Source organism: Oryctolagus cuniculus, chromosome 3 (genome assembly GCF_964237555.1).
Source record: "Oryctolagus cuniculus chromosome 3, mOryCun1.1, whole genome shotgun sequence".
Taxonomy (NCBI): Eukaryota; Metazoa; Chordata; class Mammalia; order Lagomorpha; family Leporidae; genus Oryctolagus; species Oryctolagus cuniculus.
Window position 1 is genome coordinate 38,944,284 of NC_091434.1, and position 27,564 is coordinate 38,971,847.

Below are 27,564 nucleotides of genomic sequence, written 5' to 3' on the forward strand. Positions count from 1 at the left end.
CCACATTTTAATTATCCATTCATGTCAGTGGATACGTAGGTTGATTCCCTGTCTTGGCTATTATGAATATGCTGCCATAAATATGGGAGTGCAAATCTCTCTCTCCTTCTTCTCCCCCTCCCCCTCTCTCTCCCCTTTTAAGATATTTATTTATTTATTTGAGAGGCAGAGATATAGACAGAGAGAGGCAGAGACACAGAGAGAGGTCTTCCATCCTCTGGTTCACTCCCCAGATGGCCGTAATGGCTAGAGCTGAGCCAGAAGTCAGGAAACAGGAGCTTCTCCCAGGCCTCCCACCCTGGTGCAGGGGCCTAAGCACTTGGGCCTGCAGAGAGCTAGGTAGGAAGAGGAGCAGCCGGGACTCGAATTGGCACCCATATAGAATGCTGGCGCTGCAGGTAGAAGTTTTGCCCACTACGCCACAGCGCCAGCCCCGATATCTCTTTAACATACTGATTTCCTACCCATTAATGCAAGGGTAGGGAACATTCACCCTGCAGGACAATATAAGGCCCAAGAAATCATTTGATCTGGCCCTGACAATAAATACAGTAAATCTGTAGCAGTATAATTTTTAAGTTGATAACTTTGTATGTCCTGTGAATGATGTTATAAATATCCAAATGCCCCTTGGCAGAAAAAAGATTCTCCACCCCTGCATAATGGAATTGCTGGATTGCCAATTAATCTTTTATTAAAGATAATGCAAGTGTGTATTTCATAATGTCAGGTTATGTAATATTTTATGCAGGTCTGTAGGGTAAGCATCAGTTTATTTTCTGTTTTCTTTAAGGATGAAGAACAATCCAAAAATGACATAATCACTAAGAATTGGCAAAAAAAAAAAAAAAGTTAATATGACTTAATAAAAATTTAAAGACCCAAATATAAAGGACATTAAGTGGCAAGCCAGGAAGGACTGGTTCAAAATATTTATGAAGTAGAAAAGTGTGCATAACATGTGGGAGAATCAGCCTTTACTGATTGTTTTGCTACAGCAGTGTTTCTTGAAGATTTAAAAAAAGTAAAAATGAAAAAAACTTGAAAGACATTAATAGAAATCATTGGTTTTTTAAGTTTATCTTCAAAGATTTATTTATTTGAAAGTCAGAGTTACACAGAGAGAAGGAGGCAGAGAGAGGTCTTCCATCCTCTGGTTCACTCCCCAATTGGCCACAACGGCCGGAGCTGCAGCAATCCGGAGCCAGGAGCTTCTTCTGGGTCTCCCACTCAGGTACAGGGGCCAAGGACTTGGGCCATCTTCTAGTGCTTTCCTAGGCAGTAGCAGAGAGCTGGATTAGAAGTGGAACAGCTGAGAACTGCACCAGCACCCATTTGGGATGGTGAGGTGCAGGTGGCGGCTTTACCCACTATGCCACAGCGCCAGCCCCCAAGAAAGATCTTCTATACAGTCTTTTACTTCCCAAATGACTGAAGGCCCAGGACTGGACCAGGCCAAAGCCAGGAGCATGGAACTCCATCCCTGTTTCGTGTGGGTGCAGGGGTCAAGCACTTGGGCCATTTTCCACTGCTTTCCCAGACACATTAGTTTGAACTGGTCAGAAGTGGCGCTTCCAGTACTCTTACAGTATACTGCCATTGCAGGTGGCAGCTTAACCCTGCTGCCCCTCAATACCAACCCACTTGTTTTTATTTGAAAAAGTTAAACAGGTGATTTCACTTCCATTTATTGTTTATTTTTCTCACCCCTTATTTTCATATTATTTGTTCTTTCCAGTCACAGCTTTGTAAGCCACATTACTTTTCTAGAACATAACTCCTAAATGTTGGCCAAAAATTACCTTACTTGCATTATAAAATTCGCCAGTGTGCTAAAAAACTCTGAATCCATCCAAATGAACTATAATGGTGGTGTGCCTTCAAAGAATAGAGGCTCTTTGTTGAATCTTGCTTACTAATCTACTCCTTCCATTCCAGTAGAAATTTCTTATACTTTGTCGTCATTAAATTGCAGCATAGCTGAGATGGCTGCAGGTGTTTCAGACTACAGATTTGCTGCTGGATTTTCTTCTTATCAGTAATTGTGTTTGGCTGCTAGAGTCAGATAAAAAATAACCATTGCTGGTGTAGGGGTTTAGCACAGTGGTTAAGTGCTGCTTGGGATGCATGCATCCCGTATCAGAATGCTTTGTTCAAGTCACAGCTGTTCTGCTTCCGGTCCAGCTTTCTGCTAATATACATCCCAGGAGGCTGCAGATGATGACTCAAGTACTTGGGTCCTTGCCACCACATTGAGACCCAGATTGAGTTTTGGACTCCTAGCTTCAGCCTGGCCCAGCCCTGGCTGTTACAGGCAGTTGAGGAGTGAAACAGTAGATGGAATATCTCTGTCTCTCTGCTTTAAATAGAAACTGGAAATGAATAAATAAAAATGGCTTTAAAATAACCATTGCTTAAACAAGGTAGTTAATTATTTTGTCTTGCAAAAGAAAAAAAAAATTAGAGGTAGGTAGTCTAGGGCCAGTATGGCCAACTCCATAGAATTGCCAGGGACTCAAGCCACTTCTGTCTTTTTCCTTTGTCATCCTTACCTATGTGGCTTCCATTTTCAAGATGACCTAGTGGTTGTTGGATCTCCAACCATACATCCATATTGCAGATGGAAGTAAGGAAGGCACACACAAAAAAGGACACACCTTTCCATCTTTTAAGAAACCTTACCAGAATTTCCTGTACAGTACTCTCTGTGATTTCATTGACCAGAACTTAGTCATATAGCTATACTTGGTTGCAAGCAATTCAGGAATGGCTTTTAGCTGAGTATATAGACTTTTTCAGTGAATGTGAGGTGGGGATCTTTATTGAATGGCAACTAATAGTCTTTGCCATACTTACTCCTTGTCTCTATCATGTTCGCTGCTGATTGTCAAATTGTTGCTGTTAAGCCTTTTATTTAATAGACTTGAATCTAAGTGCTAATGATATGCTAGATTGGGTGAAGAACTGAAATGCAAATGTGACAAGAAATACAGACATGGAGAAGGTATGGTTTAATGAAGAGCTGAGGTAGCCTTTTAACCTAGCAGTTAAGCCACTGATTGGGATGCTGGAATCCCACAAGAAGTTCCCAGGTTTGTATCCTGGCTCTGCTCCTGCTCTCAGCTTCCTGCTGTTATGTACCCTGGGAGTTAGGTGGTGATAGATAGCTCAAGTACTTGGGTCCCTGCCATCCATGTGGAAGACCTGGATTGAGTTCCCAGCTCCCACTTTCAGCCTGGTTCAGCCTTAGCTATGGTGGGCATTTGGGGACTGAAGCAGCAGATGGGAGCTGCTTTCTTTATTTCTATTTCATTCATTCCTTTTTTCTCTCTCTAAAATTATTATTATTTTTTTTTTGACAGGCAGAGTGGACAGTGAGAGAAAGACAGAGAGAAAGGTCTTCCTTTGCCGTTGGGTCACCCTCCAATGGCCGCGGCCGGCGCACTGCGCTGATCCGATGGCAGGAGCCAGGTGCTTTTCCTGGTCTCCCATGGGGTGCAGGGCCCAAGCACTTGGGCCATCCTCCACTGCACTCCCTGGCCACAGCAGAGAGCTGGCCTGGAAGAGGGGCAACCGGGACAGAATCCGGCGCCCCGACCGAGACTAGAACCCGGTGTGCTGGCGCCGCAAGGCGGAAGATTAGCCTATTGAGCCACAGCGCCGGCCTTTTTTTTTATTTATTTATTTTTTTGACAGGCAGAGTGGACAGTGAGAGAAAGAGTCTCTCTCTAAAATTAAAAAAGAAACTAGAGAGATACCATCCATATATACCCAATAGAATCAAGAGCAGGATTTTCTGTGGCGTAGCAGGTAAGCCACTACCTGTGACACTGACTTCTCATATAGGCTCTGGCTTGAATACTGGCTGTTCTTCCAATCTAGCTCCCTGCTAATGGGCCTGGAAAAGCAGTGAAGCATGGCCCAAGTACTTGGGTCCCTGCACCCATATGGGAGACAACAGAAGAAGCTACTGGCTTTGGACAGGCCCAGCTTCTGCCATTGCATTGCAGCCATTTGGGGAATGAACCAGTGAATAGAAGATCTCTCTCTCATATTCTCTCTCTCTCTCTCTCAAGATTTTATTTCTTTATTTGAGAGAGAGTGTTACAGACAGTGAGCACCTTTTCAACTTTTGCATTATACTTTATTAGGTCCCATTTGGTCACAGTAAGTCACATGGCCAACCATGGAGCCAGTTTGGGAGCAGGTTTCAAGAGCATGGCTACCAGAAAGCATGCTTCAAGGGATTCTCATATCAGAACTTAGGAAGAAAAGAACACATTTTTATCTTAGAGCAGGAAGAAAGTGATATTTTGTATTTAACTCTTTGCTAATAGAATTTTAATTCATAAGTATATGATACGGACTAGGATTATTTGAAGAATGATCTTTAGTGACAAAGACCTGTGAAAAGAATGGGTATAAACTAAATTATGCAAGAAAAGCTTTTCAAAGATTTTATGTTAAGACATGAAAGTTAGATATAATAAGCATATTATTGATTTTATTTCAAGATATTTATCATAATGCTTTTATAGTTCATGTTCCATTAAGAAACTGTGGGTGCCAGTGCTGTGGTATAGTGGGTCTGCAGCACCTGCATCCTGTGTGGATGCTGGTTGGAGTGCCAGCTGCTCCACTTCTGATTTGCTCTTTGCTAAAATGCCTGGGACAGTAACAGAAGATGCCCCAGCTGTTTGGGCCATTGCCACCTGATGTGGGAGACCAGATGAAGCTGCTGGCTTCAGCCTGGCCCAACCTTGGCCACTATGGCCACTTGGGAAGTGAATCAGCAGATGGACATTCCCCCTCTGTCTCTCCCTCTCTAACTCTGATTTCCTTCCTTTCTCCCTCCCTTTCTCCCTTTCTCTCTCTCACACACACTCTCTCTCTTATTTATTTATTTGAAAGTCAGAGTTACACAAAGAGAGAAGGAGAGGTAGAGAGAGGTCTTCCATCCGCTGGTTCACTCCCCAATTGACTGCAATAGCTGGAGCTGCATCAGTCCAAAGCCAGGAGCTTCTTACGGGTCTCCCAAGTGGGTACAGGGGCCAAAGCATCTGGGCCCTCTTCTACTGCTTTCCCAGGACATAGCAGAGAGCTGGATCAGAAGTGGAGCAGCCGGGACTTGAACCAGGGCCCATATGGAATAGCGGCACTGCAGGCAGTAGCTTTACCAGCTATGCCATGGAGCTGGCCCTGACTTTCCAATAAATAAATAAATGTAAAAATAAAGCAAACAAACAAACAAAAAAGTATGCCTCTAAGTTTAGTAAAACGATGAAAAAGAAAACTGTTAAAAGATCTACAGTGATGGGAAGTAGAACATGTGTTTATTTCAGGACAAAAATAAAGCTGAAAGTAATTTAAATTTCTCATGTTTTTTCACTTCCATGAAAACATTGTCACTCTTTCCATTTGCTGACTGCTTTTATGTCCATGATATAAATTGGTATCAGTCATGTTGTCTGGATGGACTGAGCTTTTTTTAAAAAGATTTATTTACTTATTTGAAAGAGTTACACAGAGAGAGAGGAGAGGCAGAGAGAGAGAGAAGTCTTCCATCCAATGGTTCACTCCCCAGTTGGCCGCAATGGCTGGAGCTGTGCCGATCCGAAGCTAGGAGCTTCCTCCAGGTCTCCCACGTGGGTGCAGGGGCCCAAGGACTCCGGCCATCTTCTACTGCTTCCCCAGGCCATAGCAGAGAGCTTGATCGGAAGTGGAGCAGCCAGGCCTCGAACCAGTGCCTATATGGGATGCCAGCACTTCAGGACATGGCGTTAACCTGCTGCACCAAAGCACTGGCCCTGGGCTGAGCTCTTAAAACATGTAATGAAGAGGATTTTCCTATTTAATTTTTTTTTTTTTTTTTTTTTGACAGGCAGAGTGGACAGTGAGAGAGAGACAGAGAGAAAGGTCTTACTTTGCCGTTGGTTCACCCTCCAATGGCCGCCGCGGCCGGCGCGCTGCGGCCAGCGCGCTGCGGCCAGCGCACCGCGCTGATCCGATGGCAGGAGCCAGGAGCCAGGTGCTTTTCCTGGTCTCCCATGGGGTTCAGGGCCCAAGCACCTGGGCCATCCTCCACTGCACTCCCGGGCCACAGCAGAGGGCTGGCCTGGAAGAGGGGCAACCGGGACAGAATCCGGCGCCCCGACCGGGACTAGAACCCGGTGTGCCGGCGCCGCTAGGCGGAGGATTAGCCTAGTGAGCCGCGGCGCCGGCCTGATTTTCCTATTTAATTTTATCTGTACTTTATAATTTAGAGCATTTATTTTTTTGTGAAATATAGTCTCTTAACAACATTCATATTATGTATAGCTGATATATGGTCATCATTCATACAAATTCCATATTTGTTTAAATTGTGAAAATTATTATATTATCTTCATGTCATAGAAATCATAAGTCTTCTTGTGATCAAGCTACCTATTTTAATCTTTTTTGTTTCTTGGGTTCTCTAGTAGTCTCATCTGGTTTTTTTGGAGCAGTGTTTCCTTTTCCTTCTTTTTAAGAAGCTTTTCACCCTCCTGAGATTAGGTAAAAATTGTGAATCTGGAAAAATACTCTTCAACTTAAATACATTTCATAAATTTCATGGATGTTATGGTGACACCCATTGCCCAGGTTCAGGGTACCCTCTTTTAGTCTAACTATAAATAGCCCACTGTATCCTTGAATTCAGCATCCACAAATTCAGCTAACAGTAGATGAAAAATATTTGAAAAATAAAATGTGTGTACTGAACATGTATGAAGTTTTTCTTTTCATTCCTTAAACAATATAGTATAACAACTATATAGTATTTGCATTGTATTAAGTATTATAAGTTGAGATTAAAGTATGATAGAGACTGTGCATGGGTTATATGCAAATTATGTAAGGGACTTGAGCATCTATGGTCAAAGGGTTCCCTCCCTTTCCTTTCTGTTACTCTGTTTGACTCAATGACTCAATGGTTTGAAAACTCAACCAACATCAATTTTTTTTTTTTTTTTTTTGAAAGGCAGAGTGGACAGTCAGAGAGAGAGACAGAGAGAAAGGTCTTCCTTTGCCGTTGGTTCACCCTCCAATGGCCGCCGTGGTCGGTGCGCTGCAGCCAGCGCACCGCGCTGATCCGAAGGCAGGAGCCAGGTGCTTCTCCTGGTCTCCCATGGGGTGCAGGGCCCAAGCACCTAGGCCATCCTCCACTGCACTCCCGGGCCACAGCAGAGAGCTGGCCTGAAAGAGGGGCAACCAGGACAGAATCGGTGCCCCAACCGGGACTAGAACCCGGTGTGCTGGTGCCGCAAGGCGGAGGATTAGCCTAGTGAGCCGCGGCGCCAGCCCCCAGCATCAATTTTTTAAAATATTTCATATAATGATTTTTATAATTATATGTACTGATTTTTATTTATTTTGAAAGGCAGAGAGGCAGAGATCTTCAGTCTGCTGCTTCATACTTCAAATGCCTATGATGGCTGCAGGTGGGCCAGGCCAAGGCCAGGAGTCTAGCACTCTGTCCAGGTCTTCTGTCTCCCACATGGATGGCAGGGACATCTGCTGCCTCCTGAGATGTGCGTTAGCAGGAAGCTAGAATCATGGGCAGAGACAAGACTCGAACCCAGGCATTCTGATATGGGATGTTGACGTCTTAATCACTGCACCAAACCCCTGATCCCTTGTATAATGATTTTTTTTAAAGATTTATTTATTTATTTATTTGACAGGTAGAGTTACAGAGAGAGAGAGAGAGAGACAGAGAGAAAGGTCTTCCTTCTGTTGGTTCACCCCCCAAATGGACACCACGGCCGGCGCTGTGCCAATCCGAAGCCAGGAGCCAGATGCTGCCTCCTGGTCTCCCATGCAGGTGCAGGAACCCAAGCACTTGGGCCATCCAGAGGAGTAACCGGGACTAGAACCCGGTGCCCATATGGGATGCTGACGCCACAGGTGGAGGATTAGCCAAGTGAGCCACGATGCCGGGCCCCTTGTACAATGATTTTAAGTTAAACATAAGGATAGTAATTCACAGTATATATATATATATATATATATATATATATATATATATATTTTTTTTTTTTTTTTTTTTTTGACAGGCAGAATGGATAGTGAGAGAAAGAGACAGAGAGAAAGGTCTTCCTTTTGCCATTGGTTCACCCTCCAATGGCCGCCACGGCTGACGTGCTGCGGCCTGCGCACCGTGCTGATCCGAAGGCAGGAGCCAGGTGCTTCTCCTGGTCTCCCATGGGGTGCAGGGCCCAAGCACTTGGGCCATCCTCCACTGCACTCCCTGGCCACAGCAGAGAGTTGGCCTGGAAGAGGGGCAACCGGGACAGAATCCGGCGCCCCGACCGGGACTAGAACCCGGTGTGCCGGCGCTGCTAGGTGGAGGATTAGCCTATTGAGCCACGGCACTGGCCTACAGTATATACTTTTGATCTTATTCTAAGTTGATTCTAGTTTTTATGTTCTTAGGCTTTTGTTAGAAATTTTTACACATAAGTAAAGGGCCAGATTTTTAGCATATACATGTATTATTATTTTTAGTAGTTGAACATGTCTTCTTGATAAAAGATTGAAAAAGAACTGATGACTATGGTACAGGCACTCTGATTTAACTTCAAGAAAGACTAACTTGCCTTGCTAAAGTTTTGATAGTCTCGTCTAACTTAAATATCCTTGTGCTTTTAATTAGTTAACTAAGAGGAGGTGTTACAGTATTACTTCCTTATCCTAGTTTTTCAGAGAACTTAAAACTATGCAGTGCTTCCTTATTCATCATCTAAATCAAAAGAAATGAGTTCTGATAGACATAAGATGTAATCAATGATTGATAGCAGTAAAATATTTTTTTGAAGATTGACTAGTTCTTTGTGGTATTATCTGGTTTTACAATTTCAGTATTGACTGTACATAAGAGGAGAAAGTTTTGTGTGTATTAGTGGGACCTACAGCTATATTCCCTTCCTTTTCCCTGAGAAGTGGAGAAAATTCTAGGCTTAAATCCTACTGGGCCCCAAAGTCTCTAATTTACCTTAGCTCCATAAGTGAAACTAACTGATTTTGATCATTTAGTGTTTAGGGACATATTTTTTATTAGAGAAAGCCAACCTTGCAAAGGATTTAAGAGTTGGCATTGGTCGCCCTCTTGCCAAAAGCAGGTAGACACAACATTGACACAACATGGGTTGCTTGAATTCTGCTTCATTTTGTTTAATTTCTGTTACTATGTCTTCACTTTCACTATTTTTTTCTAATGCAGTCTAATGGTATTCTCATCCATTGTATTTTTCATCTCATACTTTATAGTTTTCATCTTTAAAAGTTTGGTTTAGATCTTTTTTTAAAACCCCTTCTGTGGGCTGGCGCCGTGGCTCACTAGGCTAATTATCTGCCTGTGGCACCGGTACTCCAGGTTCTAGTCCAGGGCATTAACCTGCTGTGCCACAGCTCCGGCCCCAAATAAATGAATCTTTAAAACAAAAATCCTCAACTTCTTTATGTGGAGTATTTGTTACTGAATGCACGCAACACAAGATTTCAAAAGGCGGGAATTTCGGCCGGCGCCCCGGCTCACTAGGCTAATCCTCCGCCTTGCGGCGCCGGCACACCGGGTTCTAGTCCCGGTCGGGGCACCGGATTCTGTCCCGGTCGCCCCTCTTCCAGGCCAGCTCTCTGCTATGGCCCAGGAGCGCAGTGGAGGATAGCCCAAGTGCTTGGGCCCTGCACCCCATGGGAGACCAGGAGGAAGCACCTGGCTCCTGGCTTCGGATTGGCACAGCGTGCCGGCTGTAGCGGCCACTTGGGGGGTGAACCAACGGAAAAAGGAAGACCTTTCTCTCTGTCTCTCTCTCTCTCACTGTCTAACTCTGCCTGTAAAATGAAAAAATAAAAAATAAAAAAAACCCTTCTGTGACTCTCTTTCATGTTTGAATGTTAAAGTTGTCATTACTATTTTAATGTCCTCGATGTCCTCATCTGCTAATTCTAACATCTTTGTAAGTTCTGGGTCAAGTTTGATTGATTCTTTTTCTTCGTTATTGGTCCTGTTTTCCTAATTCTTCCCTGTTGTATGTAACTTTTAATTGGGTGCCTAATATTGTTGTAGGGTAAATCTAATAAGGTATCTTCAGCTGGATTTATATATACCAAGTTTCTCTCTTGGTGTGAAAGATGAATTCAAAGCAAAGACATAGATAAAGTGCAAGAAGGGAGGCAGGGCTTATTTAGAGAGATAGAGATAGAGATAGTAGACATTCAGAAATTAATACAGGCAAACTCCTGAGTGAGAATTGCCCCCACCCAAGTTTGGTTGCCCGCTTTATCGGAAAAGGGTTGGTGCCCTGATTGAATATACAAATGCGGTGAAATTTGGGCAGGGTTCAGAGCCCTTGGTGATCTCTGGGAAGGTCTCATGGAGTTTCCATGTAGAACTCAGCATACATGTGGACATAATGGAGGCTCAGGTACCTCATGGGAAAGTGGGTATGCTGAATCTGCATGGGGGTGGGTGGAGTTTTTAACCAGTGCAGGGCTGAGGCAAGAAGACAGTTGGCAGCTTCTTTACTCCTTTGTTCATTAACTACCCTGCCCCTGTCAATACTATCAATGTTACTCTTTGGTGTTCTCAACATTTTTTGTATTCTTCTATGCATTTTTTAGCTCTCTCTGGGATGCAATTATGTGAAAACAATTTGATCCTTTCATCTTTTGATTTTAAATTTTATGAGGCAGTACTACATCTGTGCTCAGTGTAGGGCTAATTATTCCCTATTAACTTTGGAAGGATCTTCTATGTTTTCAGTCTGATTGTTAGGAAGAGGTACTGTTTGTGGTCCTGTATGAGTTCTAGACACTGTATGTATAATCTTTTTGTTGCTTCTTTCCTTGACTTAGGGTAGTTTCCTCACACAATGTACTGAGCAATTTTCACCTGACTGCCAGAGGGGGATCCCCTGCAGTTCTCTGAAGTCGTTTCTCTGTGCTGCTCCCTGTGAAACTCAATCCTCTTCTAACACTTTGGCCTAACCAGACTCAGCTCTCTCTCTGTAACTCAGTGAATATGCTAGGTACAGCCTATATTTCCCTTTCTTGCACTGTGGGTTAAAGACTTTTAAGAAAGGAAGTTGGGGACAATTTCACTGTTATTTGTTGTCTGTATCCAGTATCTTGAAACTTGTGTTTTAAATATTTTTAACATTTCTAAACTATTTTAGGCAAGAAGGTAAATTCAGTTCCTTTCACTCTATCTTGTCTAAAAGTGGCAGGCCCTTCTCTTTTCTCACTTTTCCTTTTTCCTTAGTACTAATCTTGTGATTGGGGATAGGGATATTCTCTGGGGTCTTGTTGCAAACCTCAGTTTTGGGACCCCACAGTTTTTGTGCCCCCATCTAAGAAATCATATCTCTTCACCCTTAGTATTAGGTATATTATTAGTAATATTTTTTCTTGTCTTTTGTTTACCTCTGCACTTCCTTTTATTTGTAATTTGAATTTTTATTTGAAAGAGACAAAGATCTCCTACCTACAGGGATCTCCCCAAATGTCTGTAGAAAGTCCTTTACTGGGGGCTAAATCTAGGATCTGGGAAGTCAAACCAAGTCTCCCACATGAGTGGCAGGGATCCAACCAGTTGAGTGTTCCATTGTGCATTAGCAGGAAGGGAATCAGGATTGGAGCCAGTACGCAAACCAAGACATGGAAGCAGGCATCCCAAGTGCCATATTTAACTGCTGTGCCAAATACCTGTCATCTTTTTCACTTTCTAAATCTATCTTTTGATGGCAGATTTAATGTAGTCCATTTTATCAGTTTGTTTTGTTTTGGTTATAGCTTTTTGTATTTATTTAAGAAATATTTGCCTACTTCAAGGACACAAAGATATTTTACTGTAGTTCCCCCTTTATTTTTCACATACCGTTTAGAATTTACTTTTGTAAATTGTGGAAAGTTGGGATCATGATCCATTATTTGCCATAAGGTGATTCAGTTGACCCAGCATATTTTATTGAAAATACTATCTTTCCTCATTGCAGTGCTATGTTGCCCTTTTCATAAACCAAGTTGTCTTGTTTGTGTATAACTCTTTCTAGACTCTGTTTTCCATTGGAAGTTTTAATTACTACACTTATACAGCTTTCATTACTAAAGCTTTCTAACAGGTCTTAATGTCTTAAGAGTATAAATTACCCAACTTTTATTGTTTGTCCAGGATTACATTGGTTATTCTTGGCTCTTGGCATTTCCATGGGGGATTTTAGAATCAGCTTATCAATTTCTCTTTAAAAGGGAGGATGGAGTGAAATTTTGATTACGATTGCTTTGAAACTACCATTTAATTAGGGGAGAATTGATGTCTTTAGAATGTGTCTCATTGTATGTCCTTCTATCTACGGTTATGTGCCACATGATGGCGTTTTGGTCAATTATACACTGCATATACAATAGCAGTCTTAAGATTCTAATGTAGCTGAACAATTCTTATTGCCTAGTGACATAATAGCCTCCATTATAATGTCCTTGTAGTGCAATTCATTATTCTTGCGTCTGTGTTGATGATTGTGTAAATAAACCCACTGTGTTGCCAGTCATATAGAAGTATAGCACATACAATTATGTAGAATACATAATATTTGATAATGGCAATAAACAACTGTTACTGATTTATCTATTTCTATAGACTTTTATTGTTATTTTAGAGTATACTCATACTTATTTTTTTAAAAGTACCGTAAAACAGAATGTCTTATTACACTAACAACAGCCTCATACTTATACGTGGCATGTTTACTGCATCTCTTGATTGCAACAAGAGGCCAGGTCAAGTGATTGAACTATACCAAACTAGGTTTGTGTAAGTATACTCTGATGTTTCACAATGATGAAATCACCTGAAGCACATTTCTCAGGACATACCTGTCTCATTAAGTGAGGTACAACTATATTTATATCTTCCTTAATTTCTCTCAAAAATATTTTCTAATTTTCAGTGTAGAGGTCTTAATGCATCTTATGTTAGATTTCTTGTTTTTTTAAAATGCTGTTGAGATAACTTCTTTTTTAAAAAAATTGTGGCTGATTTATAGAAGCATAATTGATTTTTGTGTGTTCATTATGCAGAAATCTAGATAAATCACGTATTCAAATTAGTCTAAAAATCTTTTGGACTTTTTTGGGACATAATAATATCCTCTATGAATAATGACATTTATCCCTTTCTAGTCCTTATTTGTGTTTTTTTTCTTGCCTTGCTGTACTAGTTAGGCCCTCCAGTACAATGTTGAATAGAAGTGCTGATAGTGGTCATCTCTGTCTTGTTTTCAACCTCAGAGGGTAAGTTTTCAATACTTTACTATTGACTCTGGTGTTTGCTGTAGGCTGTTCGTTGTGAATTTTCTAATAGGTTTAATGAATGGGTACTGAATTTTGGTGCTTTTTCTTACCTATTTGGATGATCATGATTATATGATCTGTTTCCTGAACTATTATATCCCTGGAATAAATTCTTTTCTATATATATTTAATATACAGTAGTATATTTTACTTACTAATGCATTAATTTCTTTTGCATCTGTGTTCATGAGAGATTTACCTGTTTTCCTTCCTTATAATAGTCATGTCAATTTTTGACATCATGGTTGTACTCATTTTTAAAAAGAATTAGAAAGTCTTCTGTTATTTTCTGTTTACTGAAAGACTTTGTACAAATTTGCTGCTATTTATTTTTTTTTTTAAGATTTATTTATTTGAAAGTCAGAGTTACACAGAGAAAGAAGGAAATGCACATAGAGAGAGAGAGAGAGAGAGAGGTCTTCCATTCACTGGTTCATTCCCCAGTTGGCCACAATGGCTGAAACCAAGCTGATCAAAGCCAGGAGCCAGGAGCTTCTTCTGGGTCTTCCACGTGGGTTCAGGGGCCCGAGGACTTGGGCCATTTTCTACTGCTTTCCCAGGGCACAGCAGAGAACTGGATTGGAAGTAGAGCAGCAGGGACGTGAACCAGCACTGAAGGTGGCAGCATTACCTGCTACGCCACAGTGCTGGCCCCATTGCTGTTATTTCTTCCCTAATTGTTTAGAAGAATTCACTGGTGAAACTATCTGCACTGGAGATTTTCTTGAAGGAAACAATTTTAATAACAGCCTATTTCTTTTATGCCTTTATGGCTGTTTGGATATTCTTTTCTATCAATATTATAATTTGTAGTTTTCAAGAAATATTTTCATTTCATGCTGTCACGTTTATTGGCATAGAACTTATTACCTTTGATGTCTAAAAATTCTGAAATAATTTGTGGTTTTCCTTTTTCCTAATCTGTATTGTTAGGAGGTTATCAATTTTATTAATCTTTTCAAAGAACCAATTTTTGGCTTTGTTGATTCTTCTCAGCGGTCTGCTTATTTTCTGTTTCATTCATTTGCTGTTCTGACTACTTACTGAGAAGCGAAGACTGCCTGCGTTTGCAATTCAGGCTGTAGCTGCATCTCACAAGTTTTGATGTGTTGTATTCATTAGTACTCAGTTCAGCATATTTTCTAATTTCTGTTCTGATGTTTCTCTTTGACCCGTAGATTATATGGAAATGTAATTTTAAATTTTCAGGTGGTTTCTGTTTTTGTAGGTTTTTGTTTAATGTTGTCTCTGTCATCAGTGATTTCTAGCTTACTTTTGTTGTGGTTAGAGAATACACTATATATAGTGTCATCTTGTTTTAAGTGTGCTGGGACTTTCCTTATGGCCCAGTATGTGCTTAGTTTTGGTAAGTGTTATATATACTTTTGAAAAGAATGAGAATTTTGTTGTTGCTGAGTACAATATTCTGCATTGTTTGTTTAGGTCATTGTCCAGATCTTACTGAGTTTTGGTTATGTCAACTGCTGAGAAGGTGTATTAAGGTCTCCAACTATGCTATGATTTTGTCAGTTTCTCCATTTAAATCTGTTAATTTTTTCTTTACATATTTTTGAGATTATTGGATGCCATTTACCATTATGGTTTAACAGACCTTTTGTCTATGATAAGGATTCTTGCCTTAGCTTCATTCTTCTTTGAAAGTAACAGAATATATCAGTTTTCTTTTGGTTAATTTACATGTTTTTTTTTTTCATCCTCTACTTTTAGTTTTTCTGTGAACATATTTAAAGTGTGTTCTTTTTAAGGACTATGCTTCTCTTTGTTTAATTCAGTCTGCAAGCCTAGTCTTTTAGTTGAAGTATTTTATCTATATATTTAATATAATTACTCTTAAAGTTGGGTTTATATGATAATTTTATTGCTTGCCATTTGGCCCATCTGTTATTTCTTTTCTACTTTCTTGCCTACTTTTAGATTAAATATTACATTTTTTCTCTAACTTGATACTTGGTTTTAATGGTTATCATAAAAATTATTTCATTACTACAGTGTAATACAAATGATTTTACTATAACTACTAAAATCTTAGAACCTTTAAACCTCACCAGACATTTCAGTTGTTTTGAACAATCAGTTAACTTATTTCCTTACATAATTACCATGTTTGATATTATTTATTCCTTCCTGTCTTTTTGTGTTTATAATCAAGAATGATTTCCTTCTGCCTGAATAACTCCCTTAATTTTCTTTTAGTACAAGCTTAATGATGAGAAATTCCCTCAGTATTATTTTTTTGCAAACATTTTTATTTCATCTTAATTTTTGTTGGGTATGGTATTCTAGATTAGCAGTTATTTTCTTTTTGGCCTTTAGCAGTGTCTTTCTGTTGTATTCTAGCTCCTATTATTTGCGAAATCTGTCAGATTTTTTTAAGGATAAGCTCCTCCCCACCCGATGACTGCTTTGATGATTTTTTTCCCTCCCTCCTTACTTTGATGATGTCTTTCTTAAGGGTGGTTTTCTTTTAATATATCCTGCTTGGAGTTAGCAGAGCATCTTAAATCTTGGGATTTCTTCCTTTTTTTAAAAGATTTATCTATTTTTTATTTGAAAGTCAGAGTTACATGGTAGGGTAGGGTGGTGTGAGAGAGAAAATCTTCCATCTGCTGGCTCACTTCCCATTTGCCATTGAGTGACTCAGATGGAGTTCCTGGCTCCTGGCTTTGGCCTTGTTCAATTCTAACTGTTGTGGGCATTCTTCCAGTGGGTGGAAGATCTCTCTCTAAATAAAAATGTTTAAATAAACATTTAAAAATTATTTTCAGCTGGCGCCGCAGCTCACTAGGCTAATCCTCCACCTGCGGCGCCAGCACCCCGGGTTCTAGTCCCGGTTGAGGCACCGGTCTGTCCCAGTTGCTCCTCTTCCAGTCCAGCTCTCTGCTGTGGCCCGGCCAGGCAGTGGAGGATGGCCCAAGTCCTTGGGCACTGCACCCTCATGGGAGACCAGGAGGAAGCACTTGGCTCCTGGCTTTGGATCGGTGCAACGTGCTGGCCATAGCAGCCATTTGGAGGGTGAACCAATGGAAAAGGAAGACCTTTCTCTCTGTCTCTCTCTCTCACTGTCTAACTCTGACTGTAAAAAAAAATTTTTTTTCATTGATCATTTTCACTCTTAATTATGTTAACTAGAAGTTTAAATAATTTTCCTTGTATGTTAGCTCCATTACTGGATCATCTGTGGATCTGATTCCTTTGTCTAGTTTTCTTCTACTTATTGGTCATATTGTCTTTTAACTTTGTTTGTTTTGGGATTTTTTGTTGTTGCCAGACTTTTTATATAAAGAACCCGGTAGGGACTCCAGATAGTGTTATATTCCTCATAGGGTTTTCAGTGTTCTCTGTTGCACAAATGTGTGAAGGACTGATTACCCCCCATCAGAGATTAAGTTGGTTTAGTTTGTTAAAGTTTAATGAAACTCAGTTTTCCTTTCATTTACCCTAGATTTTTATATTTACTTATCACTATGAGTATGTGTCTCCTTAGCCCTGAAAAATTGTGGAAGACTCATTTCTAGAGCATAGCTCTCTAGCTTACTTGCCTATACTTTTTCAAAAATCTGGCATTTCTCTTGATGCTTCAAGATGGTCAATCTCATTCCCACCCAATTTTCTTGATCTCATGTACCTCTTTCCAAAGTGTTATCAGTGTCTAATGTATATTTCCAGAATTCTGTTATGTGCTTTTCAAGATTTCTCCCCACTGTAAAGTCTTCATAAAAAGAAAATCTCACATGAAATCCCAGTGTATAAGAGATGAAAAGTTGGGGGCTGGAGTTGTATCACAGTCTGTTAAGCCACCAATAATACCAGCATCCTCCCAACTACTCCACTTCTGATCCAGCTTCCTGCTAATGCAACTGGGAAAGCAACAATGATGGTTCAAGTACTTGGGACCCTGCCACCTATGTGGGAGACCTGGATGAAGTTCCAGGCTTCTGGCTTTGGCCTGGCCCATCTGTGGCCATTGTGGCCATCTGGGGAGTGAACCAGGGAATGGAAGCTTCCCCTCTACCCCCTCTGTAATTCTGCCTTTCAAATAAATAAACTTAAAAAAAAAAAAAAAAGTTGGGGGAAGCAGTGCTGTAGCAAAGTAGGCTAAACCTCTGCGGCCCCGGCATCCATGTGGGTGCCCGTTTGTGTCCCAGCTGTTCCTCCTCTGATCCAGCTCTCTGCTACGGCCTGGGAAAGCAGTAGAGGATGTCCCAGGTGCTTGGGCCCCTGCAACCATGTGGGAGACCCAAAGGAAGCTCCTGGCTCCTGGCTTCAGATAGGCCCAGCTCCAGCCATTGTGTCCATTTGGGGAGTGAACCAGTGGATAGAAGACCTTTCTAAATCTATCTTTTGATGGCAGATTTAATGTAGTCCATTTTATCAGTTTGTTTTGTTTTGGTTATAGCTTTTTGTGTTTATTTAAGAAATAAAGACCTTTCTCTGTTTCTTTGTCTGTAACTTTACCTCTCAAATAAATTAATAAAAAACTTAAAAAAAGTGAGACAAAAAGTCAGCTGCTGTGGTTAGAGTAGGGAGTTCTGACGCATCTCCAGTTTAAAAAATACTGAATGCTTTTACAATGATAATGTAATTTATTTTGTTAATGAACATATTTTAGTGTTTTTTAAATGTTGCAGATTTTTTTTAAACTATGATACAACTTTGAATCAAAGAAGTAGAGTGTAATGTGGTCAGCAAATACATGAAAATTTCTTTCTAAAAAAAGTTTCTAGCCCCGGCTCACTAGGCTAATCCTCCCCCTTGGTGCTGGCACACTGGGTTCTAGTCTCGGTTGGGGCGCCAGTTCTGTCCTGGTAGCTCCTTTTCCAGTCCAGCTCTCTGCTGTGGTCCGGGAGTACAGTGGAGGATGGCCCAAGTGCTTGGGCCCTGCACCCGCATGGGAGACCAGGAGGAAGCACCTGGCTCCTGGCTGCAGATCGGGGTGTAGTGGCCATTTGCGGGGTGAACAAATGGAAAGAAGACCTTTCTCTCTGTCTCTCTCTCTCACTAACTCTTCCTGTCCAAAAAAAAAAAAAAAAAGTTTCTTAAAAAAGTCTCTATTTTTAGCCATTTGAAAACAATTCTTTCTGACCAGAATACTTAATGTGTTTTTATGTCAAATACTTAAGAAACGGGCAGTATTTGGTGCAGCAGTTAAGTTGCTGCTTGGAATGATTGGATCCCCATAGCGGAGTGCCTGGCTTGGAATCCCAGCTTTGAATTTCAGCTTCCTGCTAATGTGCACTCTGGGAGGCAGCAGGTGATGGCTCGAATACTTCTGTTCCTGCCACCCATGTGGCAGTCCCAGATTGAATTCCTGGCTTCTGCCGTTAGTCTGGCAGTTGTGGGCATTTGACATAGTGAACCAAATTTTTCAAATAAATAAATATTTTAAATAATAGAATGTTCATTTTAAAAAAAGGTTTATTTATTTACTTAAGAGACAGAGAGGCCTTCCATCCACTGGTTCACTCCCCAGATGGCCACAACTGCCAGAGCTGGGCTGATGTGAAGCCAAGAGCCAGGAGCTTCCTCCAGGCCCCCCAGGTAAGTGCAGGGTCCCAAGCACTTGGGCCATATTATAGGCCATAAGAAATAAGCAGAGAGCTGGAATGGAAGAGAAGCAGCTGGGACACGAACCAGGGCCCATATGGGATTCTGCTGCAGGAAGATGCTTAACCTACTATGCCACAGCGCTGGTCCCTGTTTGTTTGTTTGTTTTCCTTAAGTAATAATTTTCATGTATGTGAAACTTATCAAAAAGGACTTGTAGGAGCCTGCGCTGTGGCGCAGCAGGTTAAAGCTCTGGCTTGCAGCACTAGCATCCCATATGAGCACCAGTTCGAGTTCTGGCTGCTCCACTTCCAGTCCAGTTCCCTGTTATGGCCTGGGAAAGCAGCAGAAGGTGGCCTAAGTCCTTGAGCCCCTGCACCCACGTGGAAGACTCAGAAGAGGCTCCTGGCTTCAGATCAGCTCAGCTCTGGCCATTGTGACCATTTGGGGAGTGAACCAGCGGATGGAAGACCTTCCTCTCTCTCTGCCTCTGCCTCTCTGTAATTCTGTCTTTCAAATAAATAAAATAATTAAAAAAAATTATTTGTAGCCTTTGATACCTATTGAAGCTTGATTTTTATACTGTATATTAAAATTTCAATGAAGAGTTTTTTAATTTTTAAATTTATTCGAAAGTTACAGAGAGAGGTAGAGACAGAAAGGTCTTCCATTTGCTGGTTCACTCCCCAAATGGTCACAATGGCTAGAGCTGAGCTGATCCGAAGCAAGGAGCTTCTTCCAAGTCTCCCACGTGGATGCAAGGTCCTAAACACTTGGGGCATCTTCTGCTACTTTTTCCATGTGCATTAGCCAGGAGCTGGATTGGAAATGGAGCAGCTGGGACTCAAACCAGTGCCTATATGGGATGCCAGTGTTGCAAGCTGTGGCTTTAACCCGCTGTACCACAGCACCGGCCCCATGAAGAGTTTTTTTAATGTGGGTGTGTGTATGAGGAAGAGATCATTGTATCATGTTTCAAAAGTTAGTCATAGATTTTTTGTTTAGCAGGGACTAAATTTTATAAATTATTCAAGTGAGACTCTAAATAATTTAAGTAACCTACCTAAAGGTCTTTCAGATAATTTAATGGTAAATTTGGAACTAAAATTCGGATTCTTTTTGTTTCTAAAATATGTTTATTAGATTTGATAAAGGTACTTAAATATATTGCTTATGGGAAATTTTGGATCCATAATTATTTTTAAAAACTAACTTGTATTATAAATATCTTATTAAAACTGTTTCTTGTTGGTGTTACCTTCTTCAGAATACTATTTCAATATTTCACAGTTTTACATTTTTATTTTTTATAGAGCTGGAAAATATTTAACTCTCAACAAATGAATACCACAATTGAACTCTGCCTCATTCCTCTGCCACCTCCTCCTTTAGAAAATTGACCCTTAATACAGGTAAAACCAAGTCTTTTAACTTTTTTAAAAATAAAAGAATCCGTTTCCCATATAGTTAAATACATTAGCATTTTTGGTAATGTTTTCTTTTTCCTATTTATTAAAAAATTTAACCTAAATAATCACATCTCATTTATTGTCTTTGAAAGATTTCCTTTTTTTTCAATAATTGTGTTTTAAAAACTTTGTTACCTAAACTTTACATTTATTGAATGTATTCAGCATAATGCATTACTGGCTCCATCTAGATCAGTTATGCCCATTAGAACTTCTGTGATGTAGCTGTGTTCTGTATCTGTGCAGTCCAGTCTGGAAAACTAGCTGCGTGTCGCTGCTGGGCACTTGATATGTGGGTGGTGTAACTAAGGGATTGAATCTTTAAATTTTTAATTTCATTTGACTTTAATTATTTTAAATAACCATTTGTGACCAGTAGCTATTCCATTAAGCAATGCAGCTTTAGCTTTTTTTATATATAAGAAATTTAGTTTTTATAATAATAGCATGTCTTAGGCCGGCGCCGCGGCTCACTAGGCTAATCCTCCGCCTAGCGGCGCCGGCACACCGGGTTCTAGTCCCGGTCGGGGCGCCGGATTCTGTCCCGGTTGCCCCTCTTCCAGGCCAGCCCTCTGCTGTGGCCAGGGAGTGCAGTGGAGGATGGCCCAGGTGCTTGGGCCCTGCACCCCATGGGAGACCAGGAGAAGCACCTGGCTCCTGGCGCCTGCCATCGGATCAGCGCAGTGCGCCGGCTGCAGCGCGCCGGCCACGGCGGCCATTGGAGGGTGAACCAACGGCAAAGGAAGACCTTTCTCTCTGTCTCTCTCTCTCACTGTCCACTCTGCCTGTCAAAAAAAAAAAATAATAGCATGTCTTAAATGCATAACTTTTAACTTAGGTTTGTTTTTGTTTTTTTGTTTTTTTTTTTGTGATTTCCAAGGAATTTATTTAATTAGACTTTCAGAGGGCTCTAAAAATCTGCATTTTTCACAAGGACCCCAGATGATTCTAGGTTCTGCTTGCAAGCATAGTTTGAGAAAGTAATTTTAACCTTCATTTGTGTCACATTACATAAACAATAAAATTAAATTATAAGTCATGTAATTTAACTTCTTTACATTAAAAGATACCTAAATACAATATGGTTCAAAATGAAATCATATGTAGTTCAAAAAGATGCTAAACCAAAAGCCATACAACAATGAGAAACACTAACAGCAAATGCAAGTACAAATGAAGATATTCTTCTGAATGCACATTTCAACGCACATCAAAGACCACCAATCTTTTTGTCCTTTTCTTGTACATTATTCTGTATCCACATTCTCTGCATCTGATTGGATCCCTGGATTTTATTTCATTTTCAGTGTGACATTCTCCACAAATATATATCATTGGCTGCTGCTTTGGGGGCTGAACGTCTTTCTGGGCATCCATTGTCAGTCCCTGTGTAGCACGGAGAAACTCCGCATCTGCTCCTTAACTTAGGTTTTAAAGTATCTTCAGAGTTGTTGACCAAATTTAAAATTTCGCTGCAGTAAACCATTATTGGCTATTTTGTATGTTGCCTTAATAATTTAATAGCTTTGTTTAGCCAGTAATTTTGATCTACTAGAAACCCTCAAGAGCACGTATTGTGTGGTTAGTTTTACTCACTTTTGTATCTTTAGCATCTTAGTGCCCAGCATACAATTGGTATTCAAGAAATATCAGTTGATTGGGGCCAGCGCTGTGGCATAGCGGGTAAAGCCACCCCCTGAAGTGCTAGCATCCCATTTGAGTGCCGGTTCAAGTCCCAGCTGCTCCGCTTCTGATCTAGCTCTCTGCTCTGGTCTGGGAAAGCAGTAGACGATGGCCCAAGTCCTTGGGCCCCTGCACCCGTGTGGGAGACCCAGAAGAAGCTCCAGGCTCCTAGTTTCAGATTGGCTCAGCTCCATCCATTGCTGCTATTTGAGGAGTGACCTAGCAGATGGAAGACCCCTCTCTCTCTCTCTCTGCTTCTGCCTTTGAAACTACCTTTCAAATAAATCTTTTTTTTTAAAGAAATATTAATTGAAAGAATGTATGAATAATGTCAATAATTTACCTCCATACAAAATGCCTCCAAATTGTCCTCCGAATTAAATAATTATATTGATAGTATTTTCTATAATAATATATGAAAGATGTGTTCATTATTTTCTGAGATACTGTCTCTACTTTGTTTTAATCTCTGGAAGTGAGGCAGTATGGGTCTAAATTGAGCTGCATGATGGAATATCAGCTTGAAGCTTTCTTTTTGTTTTTAAAGCATAGAGACAAAGATATCTATCACCCACTGATTCACTTCCAGATGGCTGCAGTAGCTGGGGTGGGCCAGGCTGATGGCAGCAGCCTAGAACTCAATCCAGGTGTCTCATGTGCATGGTAGGGACTTCACTACTTGAACCATCACTGCTTCCTCCTAGAGTGCCCACTAGCAGGAAGCTAGAATTGGAAACGGCCAGGACTCAAACCTAGGCACTCCAAAAGGAGTGTGGTGGCTTAACTGCTGCACCAAAAGCTTACCCCTGTCAGCTGAGTTCTTACTTTTAAATAATAGTTTTCACATACCAACTAATGGAGTGGATATAATATATAATAGAAGAAATGATCTTCAGAATCTGCTTTTGTCTGGTTGTATAGTAGAAAGCTTACATTATAGCTGGGTTTTATACCTACCTTTACATACTAAGATACTGAAGCTAGTTAGGAAATATATGTTTGCAAATTTTTTCTGTGACCAATATTATTTTAGTTTGCAGATGAAGGTAAGGTCATATCTTCCTTCCTTCCTTCCTTCCTTCCTTCCTTCCTTCCTTCCTTCCCTCCCTCCCTCCCTCCCTCTCTCTCTCTCTCTCTCTCTCTCTTTCTTTCTTTCTTTCTTTCTTTTTATATTTTATTTATTAGAAAGGCAGAGAAAGAGAGATCTTTCATCCACTGGTTCACTCCTCAAATGGCCTGGATGGCAGAGTTGGGCCAAAGCTAGGAGCCTGGAGCTTTTTCTGAGTCTCCCACATGGGTACAGGGACTTACAGGCAGAGGTATATAACCTGCTATACCACAACACTGGTTTCTTGGGCCATCTTCTGTTGCTTCTCCAGACACATTAGCAGGGAGCTGGATCAGAAGTGGAGCAGCTGGGACTTGAACCTGTACTCATATGGGATGCAAGTGCTACAAGTGGTGATTTAACCCACTGCACTAGAATATTGTCCCCAAATAGTGCCTTTTCAACTCTAGATTTTAAAGTAGATGTTAAATTCAAGTATGAGTTCTGCCACTTACACTGTGCCTACTTGTATAGGTCACTCAGCCTCACTATACTTACATTTTCCTATCTATTGATTAGAATAAAAGAGGCTACTTCATAGTGCATAGTATCATGAAATCATGAAGATTAATTATGTAATATTCATACCAAACATTTATGTAGTATTACCCTTGTGATAAAAAATGTTCTAAGTATACACTAACTCCGTGAAGTAGGTGGCATTGTTATTCTCAGTTTTGAAATGAGAGAAATAAGGCACAGAGGACTTCAGTATAACCAGTTAGGGAGGTAATAAGGTTTAAACATAGCTAGTAAGTGACTTCAACCAGGCACTCTGTCTCTCTAGAGTCCATGAGCAAACATATTTATTTGAGAGGTAGAGTTGCAGACAGTGAGAGGGAGAGACAGAGAGAGAGGTCTTCCTTCTGTTGGTTCACTCCCCAAATGGCTGCAACGGCTGGAGCTGCGCTGATCAGGAGCCAGGAGCTTCTTCCAGGTCTCTCACATGGGTGCAGGGGCCCAAGTCCTTGGGCCATCTTGTACTGCTTTCCCAGGCCACAGCAGAGAGCTGGATTGGAAGAGGAGCAGCCGGGACTATAACTGGTGCCCATATGGGATGCCGATGCCGCAGGCGGAGGATTAACCTACTATGCCATGGCGCCGGCCCCAGTCTGGGGATCTTGTAAGGGAGTGCATGGGGTCAAAACTATTCTGTGGATTGCTCATAAGACAGAATCTGCCATCTTCAAGTCTTTCTCTTAGGAATATTCAGTTAAGTTTTTCAGCATCACATTGGCTGTGGAAACAATTATGAGATTTGGAAAAAAGTATAAAATGCAATCCTAAGTAAATTTTTGATTTGGGAGAGTACCATTTTCATTTTAAAATATCATTTATGTTAACATAATGAATTTATTTTAAAAATAAATTATTAAGTAAATTTTTTAATGAAAGGATTCTGGGACAACCCTCCCCCCCAAATTGAGAACTGCTATAAGCCACTGGATTCTACTAACATTTGGAGCAATGTTTATACGTGATAGACTTAACAATAACTTACTTTCCTTGCTTTTAAAACACATGAATTTTTAACATTTTTGGAATCAAAATATATCTTTTCAAAAGAAATTTTAGCCATCAGGCAAGTGAATTCTGAAATATCAGTAGTCATCAATACTTGATATTTCTAAAATTTAACTTTTATTTAGTTATTTCAGTTGATGTTAGTAGCACATGTGGGATTGAAATTTTAGCTGAATTTGTTTCCCTATTTGTAGCTTAAAATGTCTACAATGTATGACCATATAATACAGCTTTGAAATGAGCAGTGTCTCAGTAAAGATTGTCTAACATGTTCCAGAAATAAAGACAGCAAAATTGCCAAGACTCTCAGTCTCTGAGAGGGTTGATGTTACTGACTCATGCATCTGGGAAAATACCTACCTGTCAGAAGTTCTGGGTGATTTTTGGAGAAGATGTTATTTAACTTACACAGTTATTAAATTTTCTAAATAAAATTATTAAGGTTTATCAAGTAAAAAATGTAGGCAGAAATCTGAGGTTTTGTTATGACCAAAAATGAAGCTGTCAGTGCCAAAGGTGGTAAATAAATTATAATCATGAGCACAAGTAATTCTTGTGGGGCTTCTTAAGCAGGGGCTTAAGCTACTGCTTCCCTCTGTGACGTCCCATATCAGAATGCTAGATAGTGTTCGGTACACAGCTTCCAATCCAGCTTTCTGCTTATGTGCCTGGGAAGGCATAGAAGGTAGCTCAAGTAATTTGGCTCTGTAACTCATGTGGGAGACCAGGGTGGAGTTCCTGACTCTTGACTTCAACCTGGTCCAGCCCTGGGTGTTGTGACCATTTGGGGAGTGAACTAGCAGATGGAAAATCTCTGTCTCTTCCTTTTTCTCTGTAACTCTGCCTTTGAAATAAATAAATCTTTAGAGGAAAAAAAAGGAGGTAGGATGGAACTTGTACTTTAGGTATTATAAAACCACAGTAATTAAACAACTGTTGTCCTGATAGAAAATTAGTGGGAAAAGTAGCTCAGAAATAGTTACAAATATTTGTAAAACTTTAGCGTATGATAAAAATAGCATTTCAAAGCAAAAAATAATGGACACAGAAAAAATATTTTAGAACAATTAGAAGGAAGTAAATTTAGATATTAATCTCATGTCACATTCTAAAATACCAGATCATTTCAAGAGTAAACAAGAAGCTGGCACTGTGGCGTAGCAGGTGGAGCGGCCGCCTGCAGTGCCAGCATCCCATATGGGCACCGGTTCAGGTCCCAGCTGCTCCACTTTCAATCCAGCTCTCTGCTGTGGCCCGGGAAAGCAGTGGAGGATGGCTCAAGTCCTTGGATCCCTGCACCTGCATGGAGACCTGGGGGAAGCTCCTGGCTCCTGCTTTGGATCGGCCCAGCTCCAGCCATTGTGACCATCTGGGGAGTGAACCAGCAAATGGAAGACCTCTCTCTCTGCCTCTGCCTGTCTGTAACTCTGCCTTTCAAATAAATAAATAAATCTTTTTAAAAAAAAAAAAAGAGTAAACAATGAGGGGCCGGCGCTGTGACACAGCGGGTTAATGCCCCGGCTTGCAAGGCCAGCATCCCATGTGGACTCCGGTTTAAGTCCCGGCTGCTCCACTTCTGATCCAGCTCTCTACTGTGGCCTGGGAAAGCAGTACAAGATGGCCCAAGTTCTTGGACCCCTGCACCCATGAGGGAGATTTGGGAGAAGCTCCTGGCTCCTGGCTTTGGATCAGCTCAGCTCTGGCCATTTGGGTAGTGAACCAGTGGATGGAAGACCCCTTTCTCTCTGGCTCTACCTCTCTCTGTAACTGTCTTTCAAATAAATCTTTAAGGAAACAAGGTGATTTTTAAGTATAACAAAATATATCTTTAATATATCTTTTTGCTATGTCCTTTTCAAATGTATTACAGTATTCTGTGTATTAGATTTTTTTTTTTTTTTTTTTTTGACAGGCAGAGTGGACAGTGAGAGAGAGAGACAGAGAGAAAGGTCTTCCTTTGCCGTTGGTTCACCCTCCAATGGCCGCCGCGGTTGGCGCGCTGCGGCCAGCGCACTGCGCTGATCCGATGGCAGGAGCCAGGAGCCAGGTGCTTTTCCTGGTCTCCCATGGGGTGCAGGGCCCAAGGACCTGGGCCATCCTCCACTGCACTCCCTGGCCACAGCAGAGAGCTGGCCTGGAAGAGGGGCAACTGGGACAGAATCCAGCACCCCAACCGGGACTAGAACCCGGTGTGCCAGCGCCGCAAGGTGGAGGATTAGCCTCGTGAGCCGCGGCGCCGGCTGTGTGTATTAGATTTTTAATATTCTAGTGGTAGGTACTCACTAGAATGTTCTTATTCTGAAAGTCTTATACAGACACTTTGTCAGTATCGGTAGCTTTCCAGGTTTTTACCTCTAGAGATGTGGTAGGGGCTCTCCTAGCCAATGCTCCAGTGAACCTGGCTTTTTTTTTTTTTTTTTTTACATAAAGTCTTCAGATTGTTGAGGAATTTGTAGCCAGCTGTGAAAGGGAATATTACTCCTTTCTCTCCATCATAGCCAGGTGAGCTTTCCAAACCTCAAATCTTGTTATTTGCCTACTTAAAATCATAATTTGTTTCCCAAACTTTTATAAACTGAGAGTACCCTGTTTATACCATCAGACCATGCCTGTCTTTTCACCCCCAACTTTTGCCTTCTGCATGCAGCTCTTTAGAGCACTTGGGTCTTCTTTCAGATGCCACACTTGTGTTTTTTCTTGTCACAGGACTTTTTTTCTTTTTTTTGACAGGCAGAGTGGACAGTGAGAGAGAGAGAGACAAAGAGAAAGGTCTTCCTTTGTCATTGGTTCACCCTCCAATGGCTGCCGTGGCTGGCGCACCGCGCTGATCCGATGGTAGGA

General features: G+C 41.0%; 1 protein-coding gene and 1 pseudogene across 25 annotated transcripts in view; one reads left to right on the forward strand and one right to left on the reverse strand.

Moving 5' to 3' along the window:
* HYCC2 (hyccin PI4KA lipid kinase complex subunit 2) overlaps positions 1-27,564 on the forward strand; it is an 86,127-nt gene that overhangs the window by 7,684 nt on the left and 50,879 nt on the right. For 10 of the 25 annotated variants that reach the window (XM_017343020.3, XM_017343025.3, XM_051848298.2 and 7 more), the window contains 2 exons: positions 13,242-13,314; positions 20,253-20,351. The gene's annotated coding sequence lies outside the window, so the exon portion shown is untranslated. The remainder of the gene's footprint in view (positions 1-13,241; positions 13,315-20,252; positions 20,352-27,564) is intronic. The other 15 variants (XM_070070407.1, XM_008258951.4, XM_070070399.1 and 12 more) reach the window with 4 other exon arrangements.
* Positions 21,248-21,822, reverse strand: LOC108176876 (DNA-directed RNA polymerases I, II, and III subunit RPABC4 pseudogene; annotated as a pseudogene).